Genomic DNA, 11,175 nt, shown 5'->3' with positions numbered 1-11,175 from the left:
TTAACATATATATATATATATATATATATATATATATATATATATATATATATATATACATACACACACATACATATATATCAGGTGTCCAATATTTTCTTCCAAGTGAGCCTGAGTCAACATGGACTTCCTCCAACTGTTCAGCCATCTCCAACTCCAATGGTAGCACCTGCAATCAGGGTATACTCAATGCAAGTGGCAGAGGGCTTATATGCACTATGTGGGGAAGGGCAAGGGCAAGAGGTGCTGGACTTGAAATCCCTTACAAGCAGTGTGCTACAATTAATACAATAGTACTCATATTCCCCAAAGAAAAATGCCCAAGGTGACAGTTTTCCAAGACAGACACCTTTTCAGAAACTAGATTGATCTAAGTATAGACTTATCCCCAATTTTAGAAACTTCTTAAGGTTCAAGTAACTTTTGTTAGAGTCCTCAAAATAACCAAAAACTCAATCCCTACTCTGAAGTTCCTCAATTACTATTTTTCTGAAACCCACTGAATTTTCATTTGATGGATATTCCCCTGATGGATGTTACCATCACCCTCATCAAATATAAAAAGCCACTGTCAGAGCTCTTATAAAGAGTTTCAAGCTGTACAAAAGGAAAGAAAAAGAAATAAAATGTATAAAGACTAAAAGAGAATAAATAAATGGTTTCTTTGAAGAAATAGATGATTGTTTGCATACAGAAAGCTAAGAAATAAAAAACATGCACTAGAACAAAACCACGAACAAAACAAAATTTCAGATACTCAAGATCAGTAAACAAAAGAAAATTTTGCTTCTGCACTCTAGAAAACAAATGGAAAACTGAATTTTAAATAATTTTAAAATTAAGACAAAAATAGAATTTTGAAAAATTTATGGAATGCAGCAAAAGTAATACTTAGAGGAAAATTCATAGCATTAAAAGCATCAATTAAAAAAAAAACAGAAAGACCTAAAATCAATCATCTACACCACCACCGTAGGAAACTAGAATAATAAGAGCTAATTTATTTCAAAGTAAGCAGAAGAAAATAAATAAAATTTAGAGCAGAAGTCAATGAAACTGAAGGAAATAAATTAAGAAAATCAACAAAACCAAAAGCAACTTTTTTGAAATAAAATAGATAATTCTCCAAAAAGACTAGGAAAAAGGAAAAGACACAAGTTATTAATATAAGAAAAGAAAGTGGGTATATCACCACAGATCCCACAATTATCAAAAGAATACTAAAGGAAAATTATGAACAACTTAATACCTATAAATTTGGTAACCTAGATGACATGGACCAATTCCCTGAAAGACACAAAAAGAAATAGACAATCTGAATAGGCACATATCTGTTTTAAAAGTTGAATCAATAATTAATAACATTCAAAACAAAAATTAGCACAGCTAGTTGGACACACTAGTGAAGTCTACCTGATATTTTATAAAGAAAGTATACCAATTCTTTACAATCTCTTTCAAACGATACAAGTAAAGGGAATAAGCAGAGGAAAAGCATTTTATGAGGTCAGCATTACCTTAATACCAAAAGAAAAAAAAAAAAGACATTGCAAGAAAAGAAAACCACAGAACAATACGTAGATGAACAATAAACAGAAATGAGAAAATCTACAACAAATATCATCAGGCTGAATCCACAAATGTATAAAAAAACTTATATACCAAACCACGTGGAATTTATCCTAGATATGCAAGCCTGGTTCAATTTTTGAAAATCAATTCATGTAATTGATCATATCAGTAGGCTAAAGAAAAAAACCCACATGATCAAATCAATAAATGCAGAAAAAGCATTTGACAAAACTAAATATCAATCAACTCTGCAAACCAGAAATAAAAGGGAACTTCCTCAACTGGACAAAGAATATCTGTAAAAATCCTACAGCTAACAACATGTTTAGTGATAAAAACCTAGAAACTTTCGAACTAAGATCAGAAACAAGGCAATGATTTCATCTCTCATCATCCTTCTTCAATATCATACTGAAAGTACTAGCTAATGAAATAAGACAAGAAAACAAAAGGAATATATAAAAGCTGTGTGTGTATGTGTGTATGTTATATATTTATGTGTATAAAAGGTGTGTGTGTGTGTGTATGTGTGTGTATCTCCCAAAGGAAGAAATAAAACTGTCCACAGATGACAGGATTATATATGTAGAAAATATGAAAGAATCAACAAAAATATTCATGGAGCTAATAAGTAATTACAGCAAGGTTGTAGGATACAAGGTTAATATACAAAAGTCAATTGTTTTCTTGCAGAAGCAATGAACAAGGAGAATTTAAAATTTGAAATGTAAAACATATTATCTACATTAGCACACACACAAAAGAAATACTTGGTGTATTAGTTCATTTTCTACTGCTATCACAGAATACCACAAAATGTGTACATTATAAAACAATAGAAATTTATTTGACTCATGTTTCTAGAGTTTAGGAAGTACAAGATCAAGGGGTTGCCTCTAGTGAGGTTCTTCTTGTTGTGTCATAACATGACAGAAGGCAACATATGGCAAATAAATATGCACTTATGGCACAAGAGAAGGAGTCCAAACGTCCTATCAGGAACCCACTCCCATGATAACAAACCCAATATCATGATGACATTAAACCCTCTGTCCTAATCATCTTTCAAAGGTCCAACTTTTAACACTATTTCATTATAGATTGATTATAACACATGAACTAAAATTCAATGTAATCAAAATCTCAGCAAGTTATTTTGTATATCAACAAACTTACTGTAAAATTTATGTGGTAAGAAAAAAAAGACCTTTAGTCCAGTATTACAGGACTAATACTACCTGACTTTAAGACTTCCTGTGAAGACACAGTCACCAAGACAGTTGTGGTATTGGCCAAAGAATAGACAACTAGGTCAATGGAACGTAACAGTACAGAAAAAGTCTTACATAAATAGTCAATTGATCTTTGACAAAGGAGCAAGGGCATACAATGGAGAAGACAGGTGCTGGAACCATTGGACATCCATATATATTTTCTTTAAAAACAGTAAATCTAGACAGACATTATATCCTTCACAAAAATTCACTCAAAATGGATAATAGACCTAAATATAAAACACACAACTATAAAACACACAGAGAGAAAATTTTACATGACCTTGGATATAGTAATGACTTAAAGTTTTAGATATAGCACCCAAAGCATTGTCCATGAAAGCGAAAACTGATAAAACTGAACTTCATTAAAATTAAAACTTCTGTTTTGTAAAAGACAAAGTCAAGGAAATGAAAGGACTAGTCATAGACTTAAAGATAATATTTGTGAAGACACAACTGATAAATAACTATTATCCAAAATATACCAAAAAAACCTTCTTAAAACTCAATAAGAAAATGAACAACTTAATTAAAAAAGAATAAAAGACTTAACACATTTATCACCAAAGACATACAGATGGTGCTAAGCATATGAAAAGATGTTCAACATCATATGCAAAGGGAATTACAAGATAAAACAACAATGAGATATCACTACACACCTATGAGAATGGCCTAAATCCAAAATACTGACACCAACAAATGCTGACAAGGATGTGGAGCAATAGGAACTCTCATTTGTTATTGGTGGGATGCAAAATAATAGGGCCACTTTGCAAGACAGTTTGGCCATTTCTAAGTATATTTTTACCCCATGATCCAGCAATTGCATTTCATGGAATTATCGGCATAAATTGAAAACATATGTCTACCCAAAAACCTACACACAGATGTTATAGCAGCTTTATTCATAACTGCTCAACTAATAAAAGGTAAGTGGTCGACACAGGTTAGACAAAAGAGAAGGATGATCCCACAATATTGGGCAAATGAAATTACACATTTGTTAAAACACATAGGGGTACAGCATTAAGGATACCTCCTAATGTAAAACCATGGACTTTGGGTGAAATGGTGTGCTAATATAGGCTTATCCATTGTTGTAAACATGCCACTGTGGTGCAGGATATTGATTAGAAAGGCTGTGCATGTTTACAGCAAGTGATACATGGAAATTGTCTTCCACTCAATTACTTTCCACTCAATTGTGCACAAACCTAAAACTGATTTAAAAAAGAAGGTCTGTTAAATGTAATAATTTTATTTAAAATGGCATCAAAAATGGAGAATGCTTAGAAATGTACATTTGTACACCAAAATGTAGAAAATATTTCTGAGAGAAATTAAAGAATTATTTAAGAAAACTTAAATAAATGTGGAGAGACCATGCTAATGGTTAGAAGATTCTATGTTATAAAATCATTTTTCCCTAGTTAATCTAGATATTCAAGTCAATCCAAATCAAAATCCCCACAGGTTTTCAAAAAAAGAAAAAAAAACAGCAATAAACTCATTCTAAAATTTTTAAGAAAATTTGAAAGAATCATCATGGCCTAAAAAACCTTGAAAATATAATAATACTAAAGAACTCACTACTTTACTTTAATACTTATTCTAAAGATATAATTATTAAGACAAAGGGGTATTGATATAAAGATGAATCAGTGGTTCCTAGTGTTTTTATTTGTCTCAGGACTCCTATACATTCTTGCAAATTATTAAAGATAAAAAAGACCTTTTATTTTTATAGTTAAAATTATCAATATTTAGCATATTAGCAACTAAAAGTTTTCAAAGTCTTTTTAATTCATTAAATATAACAAACTATTTTTATGAAAAGTAACTAAAGACTCCAAAACAAAGAAAAATTCATAAGTAGCATTTACATTTTTTATAATCACTTTATTTTGTCAATCATTTTTTCAAGTAGTGATGGTATTTCATGGATGGGAGTATTTAGTTCAGCTTGCAAATCACACAATAGCAAAAGAGTGTTTCCTCTGTTCTAGAGTTCTACAAATTACCTAAAACCAGACTATCCCAAATCCCACCTTATATCCATTCTATTAAATAAAGTCCTATTAGAACACAGCCATGCTTGTTCATTTACATATTGTCTTTGGCTGCTTCATGCCCTGGTGGCAGGGGTAAGGAGTCATAACAGGTACTATGTGTTGTGCAAAGCTGCCTATCTGATTTGCCACTCCTGCTGTAGACAGCCATCAGAGCTTCAGCATGTAATGGTTGTGTTTTATGCATACTTCCCATCTCATCAAATGGAAAATTTAAAAATTTAATGTACTCAAGATTCAGTTTCAATTCAATGAATAGTTTTCCTTGTCTCATTGTGGACTGCAGTGTATGGTAGGAAGACAAGGACAATGAGCACAGTTTAGGGCCACTGCCTGAATTCATGTGAAGGTACCACAACTTTACCCTCCATTGCTTTTACATCCCCAGGACAAATACTATCTTAAAAAAAAAAGACAATAATATCTTAGTGTTATTATGAAAATAGTTTATGCCTCACATAATCTCTGGAAGAATCTCAAGGACTTCCCACAAGTCTGTGGCCCATACTTTAAAAACCACTTTGATGGGCAAATAGATCAAACAAAATAAAAAATTAAGAAACTTAAATACATTCAATTGATTTTCAAAGTACCAATGCAATTGTTAGAGGATAAGAAAGGTTTTTTTTTAGTTTTGTTTTAAAACAATAAAACCAATACAACCAGATACACACATAGGAGAAAAAATGACCCTTGGTCTTAACCTCATACCATAAACAAATAATTAATTTGACATAAATCATAAACCTGAATATAAAAGCTGATACTATAAAACTTCTAGAAGTGTCTGGAGTTGTAGCTCCGTGGAAGAGCATTCGATTCTCAGCACCACATATAAATAAATAAAGGTCCATCGACAACTAAAAAATATTTTTAAAAAAACTTCTAGAAGGAAAAATGGAATACCTTTATGATTGTTGACTAGTGAAGATTTCTTAAAGAAAACCAAGAGAACCAATCATGAGAGAGTTATCCAGTTTTTTCTATAAAAATGTATATGCCATAACCTTCCTTTCTTCTCAGACATTGTAAGATACAACTACAAAAATTAGCAGGGACCTAATTGGATGACCTGTGTGTCAGCAACTTATACTGAATCACCAGCTAAAGGAATGGACCATTCTTCTCCACTGTCACCAGCTCACCACAAGCTCGCAAGTCATAACAAGTCAGATCTAAAGCACATCCCCTGTTACATTTAAAGAAACATATTTGAAGTTTCATTTTTAAACTTTAGACCAGAATCTTTACTTCTAGTTTTAAGCAGATTGTATTCAAGAGCAGATAAATGACATAACCCGCTACATGGTGATAGTGATACATTGGAATAACTAATGTGAGAAGGGAGAGATGAGGTCACTAAAAAGGAAGCTGAAAATAAAATTATCACCAGAAGCATCTTACCACGCACTAACAGCTACAGATAAAAAGCAATCCCTCTCCAACATCGCTGTTAGTCTCACTGCCAACAGCACACATGCACACCACATGAGCAGGTGCAAGGATGATTCCCTGAGTCACGTGATGGCTGTTTGGAACAGTAGTGAGCCCATTCCACACTGGAATTGTACATCTGTTATATACCTAGCATTTTACTATGGAAAATCTTTGCATTCATTTAACCCCTTTGGTGATGCATTCACTTAGCTAATGAATAATTTATGAATATTCATTAGTGACCTTATTTACATAGTGACTAAGCTATTACATACTACAGCCAATATTAAAAACCAGAACTCTATTAGCCATCACTCCTGTGTAACCATACTACCACAATGATTGATGTTCATAATATTCTAAAGTTACATGATTTGAAAGTTGCTTCTAGATTAAAGGAAGTAAATTCATCTCCAAATTAAATCTCAACTGAAAATTAAAATGGTAATGAGATAGCATCCTGGCCTATTAAGCTGGCAAAGATTAAGAGAAATGATGGAGGTATGAGGAAATGGGCCCCCTTATACACTAGTTAAGGAAACATAAATTAGTACAAACTTTTTAGAAAGTAGTTTGCCAAAATATATTAAAAAGTTCACAAAAAAATAAGCGCCAATATTTATACTGTGCTTATTATAAATTATAAGCTACTCTAAATGCTTTGCATCTATTAATTTATTGATACTTTAAAAATCCCTATGAGATAGGGATTACCATTAGCCCCATTTTCCAGATGAAGAAATAGCCTCTCAGAGATTAATTAACCTGTGCCAAGTCACAGCTGGCAAATGGTAGAGCCAGGATTTTAACACAGAAAAACAGCTTTCAAGAGTTTGTGCATACCTATAATCCCAGTGGCTCTGGAGGCTGAGGCAGGAGGTTCACAAGTTGAAAGCTGGCCTCAGCAAAAGTGAGGTGCTAAACAACTCAGTGAGACCCTGTCTATAAATAAAATACAAAATAGGGATGGGGATGTGGCTCAGTGGTTGAATGCCTATGAGTTCAATCTCTGGTACCCAAAAAAAAAAAAAGAGAGAGAGTTTTTGCACTTGATAGTTACATTATATTGCATTTCAAAATGTGCAGATCTTCTAACTCCAATTTCTCTTCCAGGAATTTATTCTAAGGATATGATAAAAGATATGTACAAAAAATGGTATCTAAAGAGATATTTATTATAGCATTAATATTAATAATAATAAATTTACAAATTTTCTAATTATTCTATTGTAAAGGTTTAAGGCATCTCCTTGGAGTCAACTCTATTAAGCCATTTTTAATAGTTAACTGTCATAAAACAGAAAATGATTATGTATAAGCTCTTGTACAAGTGTTTCAACATTTGCACTTCCCCGTATTTCCCTCCTCCCTACACTTCTTTGCCTTTACTCTGTGCCAGAGATGCTAACCTCTATGGAAAGTATTACCTGAGCTTGCACCCAGGCCAACTGGGTTCTACTAATTAGAAGACCAATGGGACACTAGAAGGGCAGAGAGAGAAAAAGAGCTGGAGGTCTGGCAATTTGCTTTCCTGTCTTACCCTGAGATTGTTGCAGCAGTCGGAGCCATTTTGGATTACAGTTCTGAGGTTGGGGATGGGGTGTCCAACAGCATTATTATTTCCCCAGACCCCCCAGGCTAAGGAGATAATAGGCCCCTACAATTAGTTTCCAAGCCTCTCAATTTCTCAGGTTGGCTCCTGTATCCCTGCCCACACTTACACAAATCCCTTCATTGAGGTCTTCAGCAAACCTTCTGAATGGAATTTTGTTGCTTACAGAGGCTTTGAGGGAGGGAGAGAGTAAGACCGAAAATATATTGTAGTTTAGAAAAAAAACATATGATAGAATATATAAGAAAAAATCTTCCAGTGTTTACCTTTGGGTAGTGACACTACATTTACTTTTAGTTTTTTCATAAACTTCGGGGAATGAGAGGACATTATTCAAATACTGGTTCAAAAACTTTGTGTTGATCTTATCAGACAAATATCACACAGTGATTTTATAACACAAAAATAATGTCTATCTCTTCAGGTTTTTATAGATATTAACTAAGATAATCCACATAAAGTACTCAGTGTATAGTCTTTGTGTGATGTCTTTTATTTATGATAGGATCATTTGTGTGATAAAATTATATAATATATGTCAAAAGTGCTGAAAAATTATCTAAGACTATGTAAATGTGTAATTTGAAATTGTAATAAAAGAAAATAATTTCCCCACATAGTAAATAGTGATTTGAAATATTTTTTGGTAATTTGTTGAAATGACCATGAATCTTTGACTTATAATCATATAGCATTCTCTATGAGTATATATACAAAATGAAGAGTAAGACATTCTTAGCTTACCTAGTCAAGAACTAGCACCATAGAAAACAGAATTTTCTTCCAAGTACTGCAAATGAAAGAAACTTACGTGCTTTTGATGGATGTTCACTTGTAAGATTGTCACAATGGGGATGATCACGAGCACATTTCAATGCATTGGCAGAGATACAGTTGCGCTTTGGATAAGACGTGAAATTTTAACTTCTCTTTGGAACCCTTTACAATCAGACTTTCAAACTGCAAGAATTACAGATTCATGACATCTACCACCGAGATTTCAAAAGGACACCTGAAAGCCCAGGTGCTATGTGTCAGGGTTGGAATCCCGGCAGGCAGCCCTGAGAGGGTGATATGTAAGCTATGAGAGTGGAGGCGAAATTCCAGAGGAGACCCCAGGGAGTTAGGGATGCCAGAAACATGGAATGTCTGCTTAGGAAAGCTGCAGGTAGTGAGGAGAGCCACCCAAGAGAGAGGCCACGTGGACCATGACTGGCAAAGCCACAGGACGGGGCTGCCTGAGCCCTCTGAGGCTCACCCCTCACCATTGCCACCACGTGCCCAGATGCTAGACACGAAGCTACAGAACTTGATGTTTGTCCTGCTGGACTTCCATCTTGCTTTCATGCCAGCCCTTTTTTCTATGCTCTTATTCCTTCCTTTTGGAATAAGAATGTTTCACTCTATGACATTTATGTTAGAAGTACATAATTTGCTTCTTTATTTTTATAGGGGCTTTCAGCTAAGAGTTTGCTGGACGTTTCAGAGGAGACTTTGGACCTGGACCTTTAGAAATACTGGAACTGTTAAGACTCTGGGGGACTCTTGGGACTGAATACGTTTTACGTTGTGAGATGGGCATGAGCCTTTGAGGGGCAGGGGTGGAATGCTATGGCATCATTTCACCAAGAAAGGCCAACTCTGTGAATGGTAACTTTCTCCATTTATCTCACTAAAAATGAGCAACTGGGTAAAAGACTTTCAAAAAATCATAAGAAAAACAAATAAAAATAATAAGAATTCTTCCAAGCTGAAAGTCTGAAAGGAGCCAACACTATTGAAATGTCTGAAGCCAGACAGGGCCCAAGGAGTTCACAAGTTCATTCACTATAGGAAGCTGAAGGAAATGCAGCCAGACCTGCTGTCAGTTTAAAGAATATCACTGAAGCTTTGCAAAAATGATGTATGTTCCCATTCAAACACACCGAAAGCTATTGAACTTAATTTCCTTTTTAAACATGTACTTTGCTCTCCTCAGTTGCTGATGGATGAGGAAATGCTTTAACCCAGAGGCCATTTTTGGTTTACTGACAAAGGTATTCACAAGCCACAGACTTTTCCCACAAATATGAACTTACGTGTAAGATCTCAACAGCCATTTTAAAAGTCTTCTCCTCTTTACTCATTTTCCTGTTCAAGAATCCAGCCATCTTCCCACTCTGTGAGTTTCCTTCTCTATCAGGTGTCAGCTTTGTGCTGTTCTCCTAAAATCTTTTAGATTATTATCTAGATCATCAAGACTGTGATACATGATTGCTCTCCTTGAATCTCTTCATGAGAGTGCCTTGATTTTGCAGCCACTTCCAGCCTTCACATGCAACTGATTTAATACACAAACTTGAATTCATTCTGCAATATCAACCAAGCTCAATTCAGCAGGACACCCAAGACCTTCACACTTCACTTAATTTTCTGTCGTGGGAACCTCTTATCCAAAAATTAAAAAGTCGTAGTTGCTTCAGGGCTGATTCTAAAAAAATCTACTAGGGAAAAATAAAAATCAGCTTCCACTTTTGTATCTAGTAACTGGTAAAAACTAAATACTTCATCTTTCCCAGGGTAAGATGGTGAATCTATTTGCATTATTTTCCTTGCTTAATGCTAGTTCAAGCAAGGTAAGTTAAAATGGAAAATTTCCATAAGTACTAAAATATTTTGAATGAACCCATAAACACATTTGCAGATACATACACAGTGTCCAAGCGCATCATAGCATCTTCATTACAAACTTCATCAGAAGATAACGTAGCGCATGATCATTAATGACTTGTAAGAAAATATCAGTTGAATGGAACCATTCTTCTCTAATTAGCTCTTAATGTGCTTTGGAGACCATTAGGATAAAGAAGCTCCTGGACAGAATATGAATATAATTTGATGAATTCTAATTATTGTTGTCATGATTGATTATTTTTCCTCCAGTTATATAAGCTGATTCCATAGCTAGTTTCTGTTACTTCTTTTTTTTTTTAATTTCAAATTTTATTTATTTATTTATTTATTTATTTATTTTATTGGTTGTTCAAAACATTACAAAGCTCTTGACATATCATATTTCATGCATTAGATTCAAGTTGGTTATGAACTCCCAATTTTACCCCAAATACAGATTGCAGAATCACATCGGTTACACATCCACATTTTTACATAATGCCCTATTAGTAACTGTTGTATTCTGCTACCTTTCCTATCCTCTACCATCCCC

Source organism: Marmota marmota, unplaced genomic scaffold (assembly GCF_001458135.2).
Source record: "Marmota marmota marmota unplaced genomic scaffold, marMar, whole genome shotgun sequence".
In the NCBI taxonomy this organism is placed as follows: Eukaryota; Metazoa; Chordata; class Mammalia; order Rodentia; family Sciuridae; genus Marmota; species Marmota marmota.
This window is presented reverse-complemented; position numbering follows the sequence as displayed.